Source organism: Crocodylus porosus, unplaced genomic scaffold, assembly GCF_001723895.1.
Source record: "Crocodylus porosus isolate Cpor-Errol unplaced genomic scaffold, CroPor_comp1, whole genome shotgun sequence".
Taxonomy (NCBI): domain Eukaryota; kingdom Metazoa; phylum Chordata; order Crocodylia; family Crocodylidae; genus Crocodylus; species Crocodylus porosus.
In genome coordinates, this window is record NW_017728886.1 from 157815949 (window position 1) to 157837983 (window position 22035).

General features: G+C 42.1%; 1 protein-coding gene across 3 annotated transcripts in view; it reads left to right on the forward strand.

Moving 5' to 3' along the window:
* The window catches only part of RNF144B (ring finger protein 144B), a 135196-nt gene that overhangs the window by 59665 nt on the left and 53496 nt on the right, over positions 1-22035 (forward strand). The window contains exon 1 of one of the 3 annotated variants that reach the window (XM_019543953.1): positions 3673-4013. The exons of 1 other annotated variant lie outside the window; for it this stretch is intronic. The gene's annotated coding sequence lies outside the window, so the exon portion shown is untranslated. Of the gene's footprint in view, positions 1-3672; positions 4014-22035 lie in introns of those variants that run through there. One more of the 3 variants, XM_019543940.1, reaches the window with a different exon arrangement.

Genomic DNA, 22035 nt, shown 5'->3' on the forward strand with positions numbered 1-22035 from the left:
GAGATGCATCTGTGGATGCATGACAGGGTGCGGCTGGCCTTCCTAACTGCCTTTCCACACTGCCGGCCCATGTTTATCTTGGAGTCAATGATGACTCCAAGATCCTTTTCTGCCTCTGTACTGATGAGAAGGGAGTTCCCAAACCTGTAGGTATGGTGCCGGTTGTTCTTCCCCAGGTGCATCACTTTGCACTTGTTGGTGTTGAAACCCATCCTATTCTCATCCGCCCACCCTTGTAGCCTGTCTAGGTCCGACTGTAGCCTATTGCTACCTTGTAGTGTGCCCACATCCCCCCACATCTTCGTGTCATCAGCAAATTTGAACAGGGTGCTTTTTACCTCCTTGTCCAAGTCACTTATGAAGATGTTGAACAGTGCGGGCCCGAGGACCGAGCCCTGCAGAACCCCACTGCCAACATCCCTCCAGGTTGAAAATGACCCATCCACCACCACTGTCTTGGTGCAACCCTCCGGCCAGTTGGCGACCCAATTGACTGTGTGGGTGTCGACACTACAGTCCCCCGGTTTCTTAATGAGAACAGGGTGAGAGACAGTGTCGAAGGCCTTCCGAAAGTTCAGGAAGACTATGTCCATTGCTACCCTTGCATCTAATGATTTGGTGATCTGATCATAGAAGGCCACCAGGTTGGTCTGACAGGACCTGCCACTGATGAACCCATGTTGGTTGCTCCTAAGCATGAAATCCCCTGCTGGCCCCTCATGGATGTGTGCCAGAGTAATTTTCTCAAACAGCTTGCCTAGGATTGAGGTAAGACTAACTGGCCTGTAGTTTTCTGGGTCCTCCTTCTTACCCTTTTTGAAGATGGGAACCACATTGGGCCTCTTCCAGTCCTCTGGCACCACACCAGAGGACCACGAGTGCTCTTAAAGCTGTGCTGGGGTCCTGCAATGACCTCCGCCAATTCCTTTACTACTCTAGGGTGGAAATCTTCCAGACCAGCTGACTTGAATACGTTCAGTCCCTCCAGAAGCTCCCTAACTAGTTCCTCCCTAACCCTTGGCCCAGGTGTGCCTCCCTTGGGGCCTGAGGAGGGCCCAGCGGGGGTAGCTGTTCTGGTCCCTGCTTAGGAAGATAGAGGCAAAGAAATTGTTAAATATGTTGGCTTTGTCATCTGGAATGATGACCAAATTTCCTAACGTGTCCTGCAGGGGCTCCACATTACCCGGAACTTTCTTTTTACCCCCTATGTATTTAAAGAAGGACTTCTTATTGTCCTTAATCCGGGAAGCTAGTCCTAATTCCATCTCTGCCTTGGCCTTCCTGACTGTCACCCTACATCCCTGAGCAACTGCAGTATAGTCATCTCTGGTGATGTCCCCTCCCTTCCATTGGGTGTATGCCTCCCTTTTAGCAAGGAGACATTCCCGGATGCTTTTGGTGAGCCATGGGGGCTTGTGTGCCCTCCTGCTCCCTTTGATCCTCATTGGGATTACCTCCCTTTGGGCTTGGAGGATTGTCTCCTTAAGGAGTGACCACTCTCCTTGGACACCTGGCTCCCCTCCCCTCTGGGACCACAGTGCTTCCAGGACTATTCTCCTTAGCTCATTGAAGTTTGCCCTCCTGAAATCTAGGGCTGCTGCCTTGCTGCAGGCCTTTGCCACCTTGCACTGGATGGTGAATTCCAGCAGGCAATGATCACTGTTGCCCAGGTGGTCGAGCACCCGCAGCCCCCTCACCAGGTCATCATCCGTGGCCAGCACTAGGTCCAACAAGGCGTCACCCCTGGTGGGGCTGTGCATCTCCTGGGTTAGATGGAGGTCCTGCACTCTGGCTAAGAACCTACGTGAGCGGTCAGACCTGGCTGACTGCTCTTCCCAGCAGATGTCCAGGAAGTTTAGGTCCCCCATGACTACCACATCCTTAGACTTCACTACCTCCATGAGCTGACCTAAGAATTCCTGGTCAAGCTCTTCCCTTTGGTTGGGAGGTCTGTAGTAGACCCCCACTATTAAGTCTCTTTCCTGAACTTGGAATTGAACCTATAAACTCAATATTCCCTTGCAGAACAGCAAATAGCTATGAAACCCACTAGTAAAATAGGTTTCTGTCAGGCAAATGAGATGAATGGCTTACTATACTAGGAGCAGCTCACAAGACAAAGATTTGCTTTGTGGATTCAAGGGTTCCAATCTTGCCAATGAATTATGTCACGGAGGGGTAAACATGATTCCACAGAATCAATTTTTTTTTCTGTTCTCTTAAAGGAAAATGAATTATAAAAGCACTGAATGTTAAAAGAGAATTAAGGTAGCAAAGCTGACAGCTCTGCTTGTGGAACACGTAGTATGTGATCATAAAATGAAAGACAGTATCATACACGCTAGGGGGCTGAATTCAGGTCGCAAAAGGAAATTTTATTTAATTCGGGCATCTCTCAAACACATATGTAGAACAACTCTGAAAATGAGTGGGAAGTTGGGCATGAGATATTTACACAAAAGAAATTAGTCTACATTCAGCAGTTTGTACCACTAAGTATGCAGGCAATTTGCCAACAATAATTATATGTTATGCAAATAAACACATTTCATCATAAAGAGAAAATTATAGATTAGCATCCTTAGTTTGTTTCTTTAGGTCTCTTACCACACCATTGGAGCTCTGGTATGGAATCTCTGTACATCTTATCAATGGTGTAGCACTTTCCTTCAGCAGAAAGAGAAGAGCTTCTATTGGCTCTTTGGGCATAGAAAGATGTGCATATAACTTGGCATTATTTACATAGGTTTTGTGTATCGACATAAATTACACTGGGATTGGGAAGGGACAGATGTGCAGCTATCCTGTGGTAATTTGCCCAGTGGGTGGCTATTACTATGCCAAGCCACTAGTTGGTGAGGGTGCAGGTAAATAGCCTGACAGGTTTTCACAGATGGCTGCCCAGGGGTAGGCAGATTTAAGTTAACTTAATATAAATTATACCAAAAGTACTTTACTCCTGTCTATTTTAAGGGGTAATTAATTCAGAGACTTGTGTTGCATGTTCATTACATTTTTTACACTGGTGTAATGCTAATTACAGTCGTGTAAATGTCTAGTCTGTCTGTATCCAGTGTTAGATGGCACAGTATCTGTTGCTGATTTTTTTCAGCTGGATAAACAAAAAATGACACTTATTCAGAACTTCTTTGTTCATGTATGTATAATCTCTATTATGTAAAGCCCTCAGCCTCAAGAGTCAAAATTTCATGTTAGACTTGCAGCTTTTTTCCTGCAGTAGTGTCATGCCTTTAGTTTGTCCTAACAAAGCAAGCTGAATAAAATCAGCAGCATAAATGATCCAGACTTGAAATTACACTGTCAATTTTGGACATTTTCCCCATGGGAAAATTACTTCATATTTGGAAAATTTCTTTTGTGGGACAAGATTAGAAGAAAGCGATAACATTTCAGGCAACATTTGCCAATAGGTCAGCTACTAGACAATCTACTGTCTGAGAAGAGGTTAAGTAGCAGCTGGAGGTGTCACAAATTGTATTATTCCCTTGACTTTTATCTTGTCAGGAATTGAAGGGGGATTATAAACATAAAGCAGCACAGATCCCCAAAATAAGGTTGGGATAGGTATTGGTAGGTATTGGTTAAAAGCTGACAGGGTTTAAGTAATCACCTGCAGTTGAACTGAGACTCAGATGGGAAGTAGGAAGCGCTGTGCTCAAGCTTCCTGTATAAATACATGTAGCTTTCTCATTGCTACTGCATGCAAGCTGTGACGTGCTTTTTAAGATATAATGGTAACATGCTCTTAAAAGCAGGGAGGGGATTATTTATTCGTGTGGCAAAAGGGCTGGGAGACAAGTCCTGTTACAGTCCTGAAGAGTGCAAAGCTGTCAGACACACAGCTAAAGGAAGAGGGTGTGTGTGAGAGAAATCTGTTTCTGCTTTAGACTGCAAGCTACAGTGGTTGTGACATGAAGCTTTGGAGCACTGAAGTGTGAGTGAAGCTATTGAAAAGTCAAACAGCTGGCAGTGACCGCTACCCTCCGTTCAAGGTATGTTAGGAGGTAGCTTGTGTTCTCTCTCTCTCTTTTACAATTCATTTTTCCTTATAATGTAAGACAATGAAGTGGCTAAATGGCTCTGCTTACAGTGCTTGACTGGCAAGAAAGGTAAGAAAATGGAAAGGTTAAAGAACTAGAAAACATTTGTGTGTGATGTTGACCTAAATCTGTAACTATATGGTGTTTAAAACAGCTGAGATTAGAACAAATCTTGCAAACTTGACTATCAAAGGCAGAGAAAATGCAGTCCTGTTCAAGAGAATGATATTAGTTTTGTCAAGGTAACTTTTTAAAGAAATATCTTCATGGTGTGTTTGAAAATGCTGCAGTACTAGGGCATGTTTGTGTGTGTGAAAGTGACTAAAAAGGCATATGGTTAAGCTTATCTGTTATAGCTTAAATATAACAAGACGAACAGAGGCTGGTCTTAAAACACATGGATTTTCTGCTGGTTTAAAAACCACTTTCCAGCATAAAGTAGCTGGATCAGGAAAAACAGAGGACAGATCTGTGTGCTAAATATTAGTGCATTCCTCTAATTCCATTCAGAGTTTGGGGATATTGAGATTAGGCAAATAAATCCAGCATTTGCAGTATGTATGAACACTAATGCAGATTATTTTCTAAAGGGAATGAAACACTGTGCATTTGCTGGTGCAAATATAGTGTTTCCTCTTTCTCATCTTAAGGCTCTCTCAACACAAGATTACTTGTGCAGTTTTCAGGCTCTGTATTCTAGAGAATACAAGGCATTCTGCTGTTTATGATGTACTTTTATATCAAATGTCCTTGTTCATGGAGCACTATACATAGTTCAATATTTAGAAGGACTATAGTTAAGGAAACAGTGTAGTGTGGCTTTCCATCCTCCTGGTAAATAGAACATGAATGTTTTAGAAGAGGAGAATTGTAGCATAACAGGCCAGGACTGAAATACCCACATGTGCTGAAATTACTGAGTGGTACTTACATTCTAGTAGTAGGGGTGGTACTTTGCTTGTGGGTGGCTTTGAGGTCTAAATAGCTGGTTTGGAGTACTGTGTTATCTTGAAACAAAAGTTTCATAATCCAGCCCTTAATCCTTTCTGAACTAGGCACATTGGCCTTGTGCTCTTCTCACTTAGTGCTTGTCTACACATGGAAGTGTTATTGGGGGGCATGTCTACATGAGACATTTACTGCAGAGCTGACTAATGAGCTCCCCGGTAAAAGTCTCATTGTCTACATGTCCAGTCCTATTAGGCTGCAATAAATTAATGTACTCCATAGGATAGTACTTGTATTTACAGGTACATGCATTTGCAAGTACTATCCTACTTCTTTAGTGCACAACAATGCATGTGTAGCTGCTGAAAGGGCTGGCTGGGCACCAGCCAGCCCCTCCACAGCACATTGGAGCAGTCCCAGGCTGGCAGGCTGATGCCCCGGGCCCCAAATCAATGTGCTGCGATCCTGGGTGCATGTTTTAATGTAGCACCTAGGAGCAATAAACTCTGATGCAATATGTGTTGGAGTTCATTGCTGTGTTTTTAATTGCATGTGTATCTGAATCCTGGGTGTACCAAAATAAATCCTTTGGGTGTAAGAGTATCTAAACTCCCTCCCAAGTGACACAGACTAAACTGAATCAAGGCACTTACGTGTCCACATAAGGGTTTTCATTGTAAAATGATAGCAGTTTAAATTCAAGGCACAGGCTATATTAAAAAAAACAAAAAAGCAACTCCCATGCAAACAGTGTTTTAAAACTATTGTAAATCATAAAAAAGATACTCTTTTTAAAGTACATAGAGCTATCTCCAGGGTTAACCAGTGAGGGGGAGGAATTAGACTCATTTTGTTCCATGCAGCTAACTGCACAATACTATATCTAAAAACAAAGCCCTGTCTGCTCTTTGGATATTAACCTGAATGGCTCTGTTCATGAAAAAGATTTAACTATTGCACAAAATTTCATTCCACACCTTGTTGAATTGCATACTGTGTGATGGTTATCACCAGACATGGCTACATTTCTGTGTGTGAATGTACATACATGTGCATATAGCTCATGAAGCACTCTGCAGTGAAATGTATTATATAAATAAATGGAACCTGTCATTTCCATTTGGTTTATCTCTTTAACCTGGTTTTTAAGGCAGTTAGATGATATAGGGCTGGGTACAAGGAAAATGAAAATGGGAGGAGTATATCTATTGTTTCCATATATTTGGGAGATGTAACCTGTCCTTAATACAACATAAGATATTCAAAATATCCCCACGAGAAAGAAGTGAGTCACTTTGCAGGGGAACAGAAAGAGCTATCATTTTAAACTTGGCTCTTGTTCTTTTAGTATACCTCATACAATGCCAATGATATGAGTCCTTCTGAGGAATTCCTGTTAGTGTCTGTGGGAGTCCCACATATGGAATACCTATTGGAGTAAGTCTTTGGTACATAGCTTTAAAGGTCCCTAGATCTTCAACTTCCCCCTCTTGTGTTCTTTTAGGGAAGAAGATTTATTTTGATTTATCTAAATGTGTGGACAGATGAAACAGCTACACTCCCCTGAGGAAGGCAATTACTGCACTGTAGCTGTAGTATAACTGTTTTATCTATCCATTCCTAACCCAGAGTAAGTGAAGTTAAACTATAGTAATAACCTTCATTTCAGTAAGGCATTATTTACTGTAGCTTAACATCACTTACTGTAGTTTAGGAGCAAACAGATAAAATAGTTATGCTGCAACAGATGACACTCTCCTAGTTAAAAGGTATAGTATAATTGTGCATCTGTTCATACCCTAAAATTTATACAGTGCCTAAATCCTAGAGGTATCAAATACATAAATACCTCCTGAGCTGGTAGCATTAAGAAACTTAAGACCTTTATTGCATTCTCATACTCTTAATATGTTCACATGCGCTTGTGGTATCCACTTAAGGCACATTGTTAAGTCGGTTGTCCTGAATTCATAGGACATATCAAAACAGAGACTACTTTCCAGGCAACCCCCGCTTAACGCTCTTAATTGGTTCCAGGAAAACTGAGCGTTAAGTGGAACCCATTTACCCATAGGCATTAATACAAATAGAAATAATTGGTTACTGCTGCTTCTTACCGTAGCTTCTCACGATTGCTGTTGCCCCTCCACACCCCTCTGCCTGCCTACTGGCCACTCCGGGCGCATGTGTCAGCCCATGGCCCATGCTCCTGCTGGCTTTGGCACTCTGTCAGGGGCCCTGCACTCATGCCTGCCCCCCACTTGCTGCTTCTTGCTTCTGCTGCCCCACCCTTGGCCCCTGCTGGCTCTGGCCCTGTGGCACCAGTGCATTCCCGAGCTCATTCCTGTCTGCTCACTTGCTGTCACTCACCATTTCTTGCCACCGCTGCTGCTTCACTGAGCGCTATAGTGAAACTGACTCAGTGCTAAGTGAAATCAGGTATTAATTTTAAATGAGTGCTATAGCGAAATAGCACTAAGTAAAACTGCATTAAGCGGGGGTTGCCTGCACCTTCTACTTGATGGTGAAAACTACTCCCACAATTTACTTCCTACTTTTATAGATGGACCCCTGAGAAATGGGTACATCTTGTTTTTGCAGGCTCTACACTCTGAGCAGTGCACTTTGCAGGGTTTCTTTATTACCTAGTAAAAGTAGAAATAACTAGAGATATGGTAGGATTCTGCTACCTTTAAAAACAATCTGCTTTTGTAAATAAAAGGAAACCAAGCTAAACAAAGCAGAAGAAAACAGTAACCCAGTGACATCAGAGCCAGCCTGTATCAATTCATATTTTCTTTTACAACAGTATTGAGCACCAGTTCTAGACTCCTGGCCTCCATACTCAATTGAGAAAAGTGCAGGTCTGAGGACTGTGGTGCACTGAAAATTTACCCAGTGTTTCACAAATATTTACAGAGGTGCCTGTGCCAAATAACTTTGTGCTGATCCACTAAGAAAATACAGTGTTTGGTTCTCTCTCTCTCTCTCATATAAATGGTTTCACTTCAGTGGGAACTGAGTGGACATTAAATTAAAAAAGTAGATCAGTGCTAGACAATATTAAGGTATTCATTAAGAAAATACACTGAAAGGGCTAAATTATAAAGGACCTCATCTTGCCCTCAGTCAAGCAAGACTTCTATAAAACTCCCATTGACTTCAGTGGGAGCAGGGTTAAGGCAGCACAGAGTAGAAATTTCAGCTAATTAAGAAGTGATGAATTGGGCTAAAAGCACAGCAAACACAGTGATAGTTTTAAATTAAAATATATAAAACAAAAAAAAATCCTCCTTTGTTGATTTCCCCGACTCTTGGTATCTTCACATACAGTGAGATCACAGTTCCCCATTGTTGTTTCTAAGAAGATTAAGAATTTTATTAAAGGCACTGGTGGAATATTTTGTACTGTTGGTAAACACTCCCCACCCTCAAAGGAAAACCCCTCTAATGTATAAGTGGTTAGGCAAGCCCTGTAATTAGAAAGACATTTCAGCTCCTTATGTAATTTTTCTCAAAGAGCTGAAAACCCACACATACATAGTTCTAATTCGTGTGTGTGTACATATATAGAATTAGAACTTGCTCTGGGTGCATGTCACATGCTTTGACTCTGGGTAACTTTATTATTGTAAGACAGAATATTCTTTTTCTTTCCTGATTGCAGACTATAAAGACTTGAAACCATTTTGCTTGTGACAAAAAATTAATTGCATGTTTGCAAGGTTTTTCCTTTTTATATGGCTGGAAGTGCCAGTCTGGTGATCAGCAGACTGGTGCTCCTAGCCATGGGCTCCCTAGGCTCTCAGCTCTTTACTTGCTGGTGCAGGGGGAGCCCAGAGTGATCACAATCTCAGGCTCTCTCTGAACTGCCAGTAAGGCATAACTCGGAGCTGAATTCCTACATGTGCATGTGGTATGGCAGGAGCCATGATTGTTGGGATTGGGGATCAGATCCTATTGTACCTTTAACTGAACATCTGTCAGCAACCTCACAGACACAAGGAACACCAAACCAAGTTGGAAAAAAGGTAGCAAGATGTTGGAAAATGGTCCCTTCAGGATGGTAGCTGCTTGTTTGTTATATTTAATGGGGTGGCTCACAGGCACACTGGAGAAGGATTTTAGGAGGTCATGAAGGGCTGGCTGTCTATCTCTGAAGATTTAGAACTACATCTTTTCAGACATCCCTGCTTGAACTTTATTCACATGATTGTAATTATTCATGTAGCTTATTCATGTAAAGGATAATTGGAGTACTTGGAAAAGCAAGGTTAAACATAATAGCTAAGAGTTTGTAGCAGCTGACCCTGGGCACAGTTATGAGGCACAGTGAAGTTTTCAAAGATAGAACTTCACATGTGGGGATATTGTCATTTCTTTGTCTTCCTCTGCCATGATGAATTTGGGGAATGAGCATCAGTCATTCGCTACAGTTAGTGCAGGTGATGCCATTTTTGTTACAGACCAACTGGGCACTATGAGTGTATTAATTCTATCGGAGGCCAACGGCGCTGCGAGGGAATCGGCCACTGGGCTGTTTGGTTCAGTTTCGGATCAAGGAGGCAAAGTTGGGAGTGAAGGAAAGGCAAATTTATTATAGCTTACACACACGGCAGTTAACAGAAAGATGAATGTGATGAGCAAATAATGCAGTATTAAAGAGCTAATAGTAAATAATAACAACAGATAGATGGATCAATTCTGTTGCAGGCCAACTGGGCACTGTGAGGGAATCAGCCACTGGGCTGTTCAAAACAACAAATAGGCAGACATGGGTTGGCAACTTATCAATAGTCCCTCAATGCCAGGTACTTCTCAAGTGATTCCAGCGACGTCAAGTGTCCCTGATCAACGCTGTTGGAGGGATTACTGGAGAAGGTCTCTTGATTTAGGATCTGATCCTCACTCATACTGGGAGTCCAGAGTCTGGATTTGGAACAGCAGTGACCGTTCTGTTCCCTCCTTCCTGCTGGTCACCTGACACGCACGCTTTTTATGCCTATTCATATACTAATCCGTTGGCTTTAGAGCCACTCACAATCTTGCCCTATAGCTGTTACCCTATCGGATTGAAAGGTTTAAAAATTATCAAAAAGGTCACTACCCAGACTTGGATTTATCCAATAAGCAAATTACAATGCAGCATCTTCAGGTTTGAAAGTAACATTACTAAGCCCAACCCTTTTAGGTTTCTCTGAATATGCTTTCTTGGGACGTGCTTTCCTGGAATGTGTTGGGTGTGCCAGGTGGTTGGATCCAGTTTTTATTTTCAAGGCTGAACCCTGAGCAAAAACTGTTAGGTCAGCTAGTCTTCCAGCTACAACTTTGCCTTTGGGGCCCAGTCAGTTCCACGATTAATACAAACAGTTAGTTTTATCATTTTGGTTAAACTTATGACAACAAATTACATGTGCAGGTTATGAACATACAAACTTTATATTAGCTAATATTACCTGTTAGGCAAAATACTAAATGCCTCCGAGAAGCACGTACTTATTGTTTATTAATCCCTCTGGTTCTGGCCTTCACAAGTATAGCACTGATATATTGAACAGGACCTCATTTTGAGGAGATACTATACAAATCTGCAACGCACTTACCATCCAAGTCAAAGGACAAGAGATAGAGACAGACAGGGGAATACAAGGAAAAAAATACACAAGCCTTTTTGTCAGCACAACCTGCACTGCTTTTAGCACACTGGCTGCCTGGCTGCTATCAAGTTTTTAGTTGGAGTCTGATAAAATGTGAGACTCTTGTGTACCTGAAGCTGCAGAGGAAAACACTCCCTGCTCATTAAAAATGAACATAGTAGAAAGACATAATAATTTAAAAGTCTGCAGTAACTGGTCCTATCCAAGAATATAAAGGACAGTTTCTGTTAGAAGGAATATGGTTAAAAAGAAATGTTGACTGGTGGTGTCGATGTCCTATATCCTTTTAGTACCATGGTAGCCAGAGGCAGCCTCCATCAGTGGGGGGTGTCTGCAGTGCCTCTGCCAGTGCTTTTGGTGCCTGGTCCTGAGGAGTGTTGTGAGTGGAATACAGCTCCTAAGGATGAAGGGGAAATTAAGAGTTACAGAGCTGAGGCATTGTTAGGACCTCTAACAGAAGCACCCCCTAATTATACCAATGTTTGATAGTTTCAGAATGATATACTTACTGCCTGTGTTTACAGTACTGCCCCTTTAATGGGCCAGATTCACTTTTAATTAAACTCTAGTCAGTGGAGTTACCCAAATTATTGATGTGAAATTTTCAAAATTACTTTTAGTCCATTTTCAAAAATAACATGGCCCTCTAGGCACATTGAAGGTCATTGAGACAGACTCCTCAGAGCCTTTGGGTAAACATTTCAGAATCCTCTCACTGACTTAGGCACTTTTGACAATTTGCTACAAATGTGAAAAATTAAAACCCCTTAATTAGTTTGAATGGCATTCTGTTTCTAAAATAATGGGCAATATATTGTAACATATTTTGGAAAAGCTATTGTTTTGTTTTATTTTTAAGTTAATTGTTAATTATGCTAAACTAATGCCATGCTTAAAGTATTCCTTTGAAAGTGGCATGAGTTTTAAAAAAATGTTCTGCTGATACAATCCAGAAAAGTGATTTGTACTTTTGTACCAGCAATGAATTGTACTTTAGCATTAATTAAGCATACGGTGGTTTCAATCATGCATTAATTTAGCTCTAGTTTCATATTTTAATCCTGTTCCTACAGACAGTTCATGCAGTTCCAGCTCTATGATTTTGTTTCTTGTTTATGTAGCCCAGATACACCCAAGGGCATGCCCCATCTAGAAATGGAAGGGATGAGTGATCAGGTGGTAGTGCTGTGAGAGGGATCTGATCATCTCTGTACCAGTTCCTTTATTCTCTACAGAGCCAGGCCAAGACAAGATGGCTTAACTATTTACAAATTTATTAACATTATATATGTTTCACTTGTATCTGTGTACAGCAAAAGCCGTGTTATCCGGCATCATACAAACCAGCATGCTCTATTAACTGGCATGCCAGTCAATGTGACCAAAGTGAAACTGGAAGTACCCACCGTGGCACATCCGGTTTCGCTGAGCCCCCAACAACCCAGGGCAATGCAGCCTGTGCTGCTGAGCCCCTGTGGACTGGGGCATAGCAGTCTGTCCCCAGTGTGCCTGAGGTCCTCCTCCCTGTCCCCCAGCACACTAACATGGTGGGAGGGGCAGCGGCCCGAACAGGCAAAGATACCTGTTCTGCACCTTTCAGGTAACCGGCATATTTGGTTATCTGGCACCTCCCATATATAATACACACACACACTTCAACTGAGAATAAATACTTTACAATTCAACTTTACATACAATGCTATCTTAAATAATCAACAACCCAGGAAAAGTACTACCATCAGTGGCCTCAAACCCCATGTAGGTCAGTACTGATCCCTAAAACTATAAGCAAAAGCAAATGCCAACAGTACACACCTATTCCTGGAGCTACCTGCTCATTTCTGACAGGTAAGTGCAGGCAAGTACAACAATATCACAGGATAAACAACAGGTAACTATTTACAACTTCTGACAAACCATTAACCAAAAAGTATTAGATAAGAGGTATGTGTATGTATGTATGTGTGTATATATACTCATGCTCATAAAATAGTAAGCTCAAAACAACCCAAATATAACAAAATATAAGGTGCAGTCTGACCCCAGTGAGGGTAGGTATACCTGGACTTTCCCCTCCCCCCCCAGTTCTGTGATGGGAGCCCTTGCTGCTACTAGTCGGGGAGAGGCACAAGGTCTCAGGTCTTCCTGGCTATCTTTGGTAGGGTCAGGACCCTTATCCTGCAGGGCCCCTGTTGTCTCCCCTCCTGAGGATTCCCTCTGCTCTGGGAGACCCCTCTCCCCTGCAACTCATGACTCCTGTTGTTGTAGGGCTGTCTCTGGCTCCCACCGGAGTGGCCTTTCGCTGCCTGGGCACTCTCTTCCTGCACAGCAGCCCAATGTGGCCCCGTGCACTGCAGGACATATCCTTCTGCCTGGATTGGTTGGAGGCCTGGGCTGCCTTGTGATGTACTGGGGCTCAATCAGCTCTTGCACCCTCTGGTCCAATGCTGCTTGCATCAACTACCTGGCCATGTGCCAGGGAATGGGGCTTGAACCACCCAAAGCAGCTCCCAGATCCCTGATCCTCCATGCAATGATCTCTGCATTGTGTCCTTTGGCCGCTTGCCAAGGGTTACAGACCTCAGCTGCCTCGAGCAGCTTCAGGGTCTGAGCTCCGTGCAGCGGTCTCTGCACCGCCCCCTTGCTGCCTGCCAGGGAACGCACATACGGACTGCCTTGAGCAGCCCCCAGGTTTGGGCCCTGTGAGCTGTTCTGCGCACCGATGAGGCTGTGACACCTGTCCCAGTCAGGGGAGTCTTCTGTGCTCTTTGGGGGCACTGCTTCACCTTCCCCAGTTCTTCTTGGCCCCTTCTTCTCCGTTCCCCCAGTGTGTCTGCCACATGCAGCTCCTTTTATTCACTTTGGAGGCTCCGCCCCCAAAGTTTTGCTCTACCAGCAGAACACAGGCTTCAGTGAAGTCTGGGAGGCTTTTTGCCTCTCCCCTCCTCCCCGCCACTCCAGTAGGGGGCAAGGCTGACTCCGCCCAGCCTTTGGTGGATGGGCTCAAAAACAAAGTTACCCCGAGCCAGGCTGAATTGGTAAGTCCACCACATTTAGAAAATACATGGAAGTGTGATGTGATGTGCCAGATGTATTCCCTTTTCCTGTTTCCTACATTCCTTTGTGGTCTTTCTTGTTACAGTATGGATTCTGCTCTTGTTCTTGCTGAAATCTGTGGGATATTTGCCATGGATTTTAGTGGGAGCAGAAATAGTACTCTGGACACTTGCCACCTGCAGCTTTTGCCAGGATGTGCTGGCAAATACACTTGCATATACTTATGCTTGGGTTGAGTCACAAGCTATAAGGCTGAGTTCAGGAATATCTAGATGAAATTCAGTGACCTCTGTTATGTAGGAGACTTATTTATTCCATTTACTGGTGCATGTCACCCTTCCCAACAAAGGCTCAGAGCAGATTACAATAAAAAAAATAACATTAGGCAAGGTGATCATAATAGTCCCTTCTAGCCTTGCAATCTCTGACAATTGCCAGTTTGTGGCTGTGGCCAGTCATGGGATGCCATAGGACTATTGTAAAGCTATGCATTTCAATTTAGTAACAGCATGGAGTCTCATTTGTTCCACCATTTGCAGGTTTTAGGGAAAAGTGATCTTAAAGACTTTCCTTTAGCTGTCTCTTGTGCCGCTTTAAATTTTATGCCAATACAAATGAGATGTCTGTTTCCTAGTGTAGGGATGTCTACTGGCAACCCCTCCCCCCAGTCCTAAATAATAATAAGAAAGAACCAAACTGCCCTGTGGGGTTTTTTTTTTTTCCTCCCTTCCTTTGAAAGGAGCCAATTCCTCATGCTAAGTGCACACACAAAGACCTCCATCATTGCAATGAGCATTAATTGGTATCCTAGCTGTTGCATCTGTTCATACAAATGCTGCATTTTATTCATTTATGTTCAATCAAGATCAGTATTCCCTCTTCCATAAGCCTCCTAGAAGGTCTTGATATGATGAGTAATTGTTGCAGTTCCAACAATCAGTATTATAGAATCCAAGTAGTCTATTTAGAATCAATATTCTAAAATTGCCCTATTTGTCCTTACTATTGGAGGAAACAGCACAGCATGCTGTAGTCAGCCCCAAAAACATTTTGCAGTGGTATGTAGTGATCACAATAAATGCCATAGTTTTGTTCCATTGAAATTAAGATTTATCTGTTTGTTTAAAATGGCACTGAGATATTGGGTAAATATGTTATCAGGAAGTTTTAAAATTAATGTTTCAGGTGCTCTAAATAGTAATAGAAAAAGAAACAGATTTGAGAATACCTGGTAAGACATTTATTAATGTATTATGCTGTGATTGTGCTAATTGAGACTATTTCCAGTGTTGGAGCTTTCCCACCCACTGCATTCTTTTTAAAGTATTTTATTTATTTTCTGTTGCTAGCATGATATGAAAGTGCATGGTATACTCACTGCTTCTTGAACAGCAGCTCAGATGCTTATTTTTTTCAGCCATCTCAATGAAAACAAATTGGAGAGATTGCCTTTGGTGTGTTCTCTTGTACCAGACAGCATGTTTACTTAGGCCGCTTGATCTTAAACATCTTTTTTTAAATGTATTTTGCAGTGCAAGAGACTGTCAGGAAAGAGACTATGAGTTTGCCAATGTTGGCTCCTTAGCACTGCATAAAAGAGATGATTTGACTCAGAAGGATCTTTTTGCCTTCTTAATACCCTATTTTAGAAGACTTTCAGAGGGATCCCTCAAAAAATACATTTTCACTTTTGGGACCTGTTCACCTGTATACACCAAGTTTACTGTATTCTCAGGGCACGTGTGCAAGACAATCAATCTAAGGCTTTGGTCAGATGACACATTTGCATCAGTTTGATTTATACTGGTTTTGTAAATGATGTAAATTGCTGTGGATCAGAGCAGACAGACTAACAATTATTCCATGGTAGCTGCTCCTGGTACAGTGTCTCACCATGAGGTGATGGGGGAGCAGGTAATGATAATCTGTATTCAGCTGTGGCTATGGTAGGATCAAAGTGGGCAGACAGTGTCTACACTAGTATAGGTTTACCCTTTTTCCCCCAGGGTAACTTTATTTAGGATTTGTATAAGTTGCACTTGTGTAGGGATTTGTCAGGGGTGTCAAACTCATTTGGCCCTGCACAGTGCACACCCAATGAGTGGTGTGGGGCTGGACCAGAGGCCAGATGAATGGCATGTGGCCAGCCCTGTGGGCTGGATCAGGCTCACTGACTTGCCACTCCCTCCTCCACCCCCACCACTCAGGCTGCATGTGGGTCAAGTCTGGACAAAGTGGTAGTATCTGGGACCAGATGATTTGCAACCCCTGTTTTATGTAGTCCAACTATCTCCATTTTTATACCAGTGTAAAGACTGTCTTTACTGGTGTACAGCTGTCATTTGTTTAAGCTCTACATGCAGTAAAAGATGTTGCTTTTAAAATAAAACTTTCATTTTCTGTGGTTCGTGGTCCTTTTTTAGGTCCCAAATTTGGCAAATGATCCAAGGACTTCTTTAAGCAGATTAGTGATCTTGTCCCTGTTCAGCAAAACATTTAGGTTGCATTTAATCATGTGCTTAAATGTCTTTCCTGAACTGGAACCTTAATCACAGGCTCAGTGTTTTGCTGAATCAGGATGTGATAAGTATCTGTGTATGTATGTGCCTAGTGGGCCAGGAGAAGTGAGAGAGAATGCACGGTGACTATAGCATATCTACGTAGCTGTCCATCCTGTGGATGGCACTAAACACTCATGACTTAAATTAATTTTGGTGTAGCCCCAGTGTGTTTAAAGGTGTTGCATTTTAAGATGATTTTGAAGCACCAAAATCGTGTACTGAGATGCACAGAATTTTTTTCTAAACATTTTTGGGGACAGATCCTCATTTGGTAGAGACTGTTAAGTGCCATCAAAATTTACTGAAGTCACTTCTCCCATTTATCCCAGCTGATATCTATACACATCTATGAAATTATGACCATATTCTCCATTACCAAGAATGCCATCATAGGAGTTGGTTCATTTGGGAACCTCACTCTCTAAAATCTTAGTACTAGTTGTTTAGAAATTGAATATCATATTCAGACCATAAGGTCTGCTTTAACTTTGGTTGTAGGTACAGTCTTCTGAATGTGGAGATATTTGCCTAATTATTAGGCAGCAACATACAAAAACTGTAGGTTTAGTTTTGCTGTTATGTTTTATTAAAGGCTCTATTACTGAAAATAAACAGTGACTTTTTTTTGCAATAAACAGTTTTTGGAACCTCACTTTCTGTGTTTGCTGAACACAGCTCTGCTGACTGTAGTGGAAACATGTCTGTACAGGCAAGCCATGAGTTAAGTTGCTTAGCAACACGTATCTAATAACTGAGTATTACATGTATGATGAAAGTATGGCATATATGGAAGAATGTAATTCTGTTTATTCATTTATAAATCCAAGGTTGTTACAGAAGGTTTTCATAACTCTACAAAATATCCCTAAGACTAGGGATAGAAGTTGCACAGAAACCAGTATATATGATTGGAACTGGAAACCAGTTCAAATTTGTAACACAACCGAAGTTCAGCGCTCACATTTCAAAATGGCTGGAACCAGTTTAAGGTAAACCTGAATGGTTGTAGCGCTAGACTTAACTGATTTAGGTTAAATCGGTTTCTTGAACTTCTGTCTCAGATCCCTTCCAGACTCCAATTAACTCAGTCCCTCAGCATCCCAGATGCTTTGTACTTCCCCTGAAAACTCCTCCTTGCAGGGTGGGCAGGCTAGCTTTGGCCGAAGCTGTCTGTTCCAACCAAGCAGGGAAGTGTGTTCTAGCACTCCCTGACTTCTGACCTAGGCCTCTGCAGACATGTGGCTGCATTTCCAGAATCAAAAGTGAATGTCTGTTCACTTGCTTATTGGTTCAATCTGTGTAGTTTAGCAGTCTATGCTAAGCAATCTATGCAACTGTGCAGACTAACCTGTGAAGATTGAATCAATTCAGACTGGGGCTTTTTGACTGCCTGTACTTAGCGTAAATGCTTGAAGTTGCATTTGAGCCTCTGAACTAACATCCTTAGAAGCAGCTTCCTATTGATGCCCTTGAGAGGAATTTTGTGAGTTGTTTTTTGTAAATCTGCAGATGGAGTATCTTGTATCCAAAGAATTTGGAGCCTGATACTCTTGACTTGCAATAGCAGACCTTAAACAGTTGGGGCGCTGACTAAAGGCCACCCATACAGGCCACCCATACATAATCAAACACATCATTTGAGTTGGATCTTTCATTCCATAAGCAGGTTGGGCAGGAAAGGGAGTAAAATCTAAATCCTGCTAGAACAATAAGAGGGATGCTGAATCAAAAAATCTTTACTGAATGTTCTACCCCTCAGCTCCTCTTGCAGGACTTATTAAAGAGGTGTCCACGTGAGATTTCTCTTTTCTTTATCTTTGAAAATGATAGAGGGCTGGCTGAATGAAGATATTAGGATTTACTAACAGTAATTAAAAATTCTGAGGTAAAATGTTAGTTGTTCCCATAATCACACTAGCACTGAATAGTTTCAGAATGATATACCTAGGGCCTGATTACAGTAATGCTCCTTTTACTGGGTCAAATTCACTTCTATTTGACCAGCAGCATAGCCAATGGACTTACTGCAGTATTATTCCTTTAGTAACTGCCGTTTTGCCAAAAGTGACTTACCCTTTAGAGTCATTGCTTCTGGATAAATATTTTAGAAGCCTCCTTATTACTTTGGCACTTTTTTAGAACATGTTAGTCCAATGTGCTAAAAATATATTAAAAAATTAAAGCACTTCCTTAATTATCTTGAATGGCATCCTTTTATCCAAAACAATGGTCTGTGTATTGTGACACATTACATAAAATTATTGTTTGCTCTTGTAAATTTGTTGCTCTTGTGTTAAGATTGTTAATTATGCTAATCTGTAGCCATAAATGATGAATTCATTTGAAGTGGCATGTTTATATGGCAGTTAATTCAGACTTATATTAACACACATCATACGGTGGTGTCAACTGTGGATTAATTTACCTACAGTTTTATAAATTAATCCTGCTCCTACAGGCAAAACAGAGTTCCAGTTTTATGATTTCATTCTTTCTTGTTGCTTAGAAAATACATGGAAGTGTGAGGTGCCAAATACTCGTTTTTCCTGTTTCCTACATTTCCTTCTGGCCTAGCTTTTTGCAGCATGAAATACAATAGACCTGGTCCTGCTTCCACTAAAAACTTTGAAATAGTTGCCACTGGTTTCAGTGGGAGCACAAATGGTACTGTGGATACTTGCCACATGCTGCTTTTACTATCATGCATTTTGAATACAGATATGCCTGAGTTCAGCCACAAGGTAATTGGGTTCAATTCAAGAATAATGGGATCAAACTCGGTGACCTCTGTTATGCACGAGGTTAGGCAAGATGTTGGCCAAGGAAGTTATCTCCTAATTGTTCTGCTGTACAGTTTTGGGGAATGAAGAAGACCCTGCCATTTGGAATGTGGTCATTTTTTGTACTTTTTTTAAAAACCAGTGCAGAGTTCTTTTTTTCTTTTCTTTTCTTTTTTTTGGTGATCCATGTGCGTATGTGAATTCAGGAGTTGGCCTAATAAATTATATATATGAATAACAAATAAACTTGTATTATTTAAAAATAGTAATTGTATGTGTGCATATTTTTCTAAAATATATAATCTAAAAATGACCTGAATGTGGATTTTAAAGGTTAACCAGACCATGAAAGATTACATCACATTTTTTGGTTTGTAGTTTTCATCTGAGACGCAGACACTGCTGTTCCCTTTTTGTGGCTTGGATCAGATGCCTTTTCAAACTTGTGTTGATATGAGCTTTGGGTAATCTTAGGGCCACCTTATTTTCACAATGTTCTGTTTGAAAATAATTTTTGATGATACTTCATACCATGTTTTAGTGCAGGGAAGCTCAACCCCCAGCTTGCAGGCCAAATCTGGCCTGTAGAGCCATGACATCTGGCCCACAGGGCTTCCTATAGGCTGGGAAATTTTGGCAGCAGAGGAGTGGTAGCAGCTAGCACTGCCACTGATCCTCCACTGCCAAATTTCCAAGCCCGGTATGTCCAGATTGGGCCCAGGTCAATGCCACGTGCCTGGATGGGCCTAGGCTGGGGTCACATGGCTGGATTGGGCTGTGGCTGCACCTCTCCCACAAACTGGATCAGCTCCCAGTCACATAGCCAGATCAGCCCTCTGTTCTAGATTGAACTCTGCTGCTCCCACCCTTCGGGCTGCCTTGGGCCCACCAGCTGCATCTAGCCTGCAGAGGGACCTGGCACCACCCATGGGGCAAAAAGGTATCCTGATTTAATGAAATTCAGGGTTGAATAGGTATTGACAAGTCAAATAATAGAAATATTTGGTACATGGATACAGATTCAGGCTTAGCCTTGAATTATGGAGCACTTATCATTGTTGAAACTTCTGCTCTCCAAACCCATAGGATAGTCAGTGATGGACACCTTCCTTGGGCAGAGCTCTTCAACTTCTGAGTGGCCAGGGACCACATACTGTGTTGCATTGGTCCCCTCTGCCATGCTATGCAAAAGCTTCCTCTTTTCTCTCTCCGCTGTATTATACTTCCCCCTCTCTCCCCCCACACACAGGGCCCCTGGTCCCCTCCCCACCTCAGGCTTCCAGGGCAAGGGCTCCCTAACGGTTGCACCACCCCCAACCTACTCTACCTCCCAGAGATAGGAAAGAGAAGCTGGGGACAGGAAGGGGGAACCTAAAGATTCCAGTAGCAGCCAAGGAGAGGGAAGCGGGAAGAGGTGCCTGACCAGGAGTTTGGAGGTTACTAGATAGCTCTCATGGACTGCCTGATGGAGTCCTGACCTAGTAGATGACTCAAATGCAGCTTGAGACCAATTCTGAGTTACCCAACTGTAAGTGTAATTCTGTTTCTCACTCTGGGGCATGTCAGTCCCCCCCATTATAAGAGTAGGATTGCCGTCTAAAGTCATAGAGATATTTCCTTGTGCCATGTCTCTAGAGGGCAATCCTACTCCTATAACAGGGGCAGTTAGGCACCTAGCAGGGGTAACACGTTAGTCCTACATGTCTGTCAGGTAACTCAGAATTGGATACAGGCTGCACTTTGAAACTGTTTGGGACATTGTCTAACTCTTTCAACTGATGAAGCTCTCTTCTTATATGAAGTGCTCTGCCCTGTACCTTTGGGGGGGGCGTAGGGGAGGGAGAGGTAAATAGAGCCTATTGGGTATTCCCATAGCTGTTAATTCCACCCCTCCGCGCACAGAGCTTTGTCCTGCCAAGCACTCATATCCATATTTCTTTAACCGCCCCAACACCCACTGTTATTTTGGGGGTGCAATGCAAGGTATATTCCTGAAAGCATTTATTGAACTTAATGTTTAATTTTCCTTGAAATTACTTCTGTATAAAATGTAGTCAGTATAGGTTTTTGTGCTGTAACAGGCAGAGGAGAAGCAATGGCAGTGTCAGAGTCTCTAGGACAAGCAACAACTTTATGTGCTTCCAAAATGTGCTTATTTATTTTGTTTGTTTGTTTACTTTTATTTCTTCATACTCTGGAGGCCTCCACTGTTCTCCTGTTAGTGTTTCTTGTCTATCTTCTTTCATTCTCCCTACCCATCTCTGCTCTACTTTGAAGATGCATTTATGCTTTTTTGCATATGGATTGTGTTGAGAAATTTCAGAACTGCTTTGAAACATGAAGCTTTGGTATGTCCCAGAGACAAAGTGAACATGTCTTCAGGCAACTGAATGAAACAGACAGAAACATTGACAGTACTGAGAACTTGACAAATGGCACTCCCGGCATTCAGGCAGCGCTGTCTTCCTTAGGACTGGTTCAGGGAACAGTGTTAGAATACTGGATATACATGGTTGTTTAGCACTAAAGCTATCCTGTCAGTGATTCCACCATTAATGGAAATTTGAACATTTATTTTGAGATGGTGCTTTTCTTTACAAGTGAGTTGAAAGAGAAATTGAGGAAACAAACCACGTTTCCTGGAAAGTACCCATGGTCTAAAGGGAATGAACTGTGAGGGACATTAAGGGATTTTTAGTTTTATTTTTAAATAAAAGCCAGGAGCCCTTGTCTTTTCAGCTTGTCCAGTTCACCCTGGTGTAATGCTGCTGATTTTTATATTGGGTATGTGTTTAGTCCAGTATTTTGCTCAGGGTTAGCTTTCTGAATTACAGTAATATTCAAAAACACATGATAGAGGTGTTTTATTATTGTCAGTGAAGCTTTTATTGCATGGTTATGCTCCATACTCTAGGTCACTCAGCGTTCAATGATACATTTTATGCTTGATTTGGGTATTCTATCCTAAGTG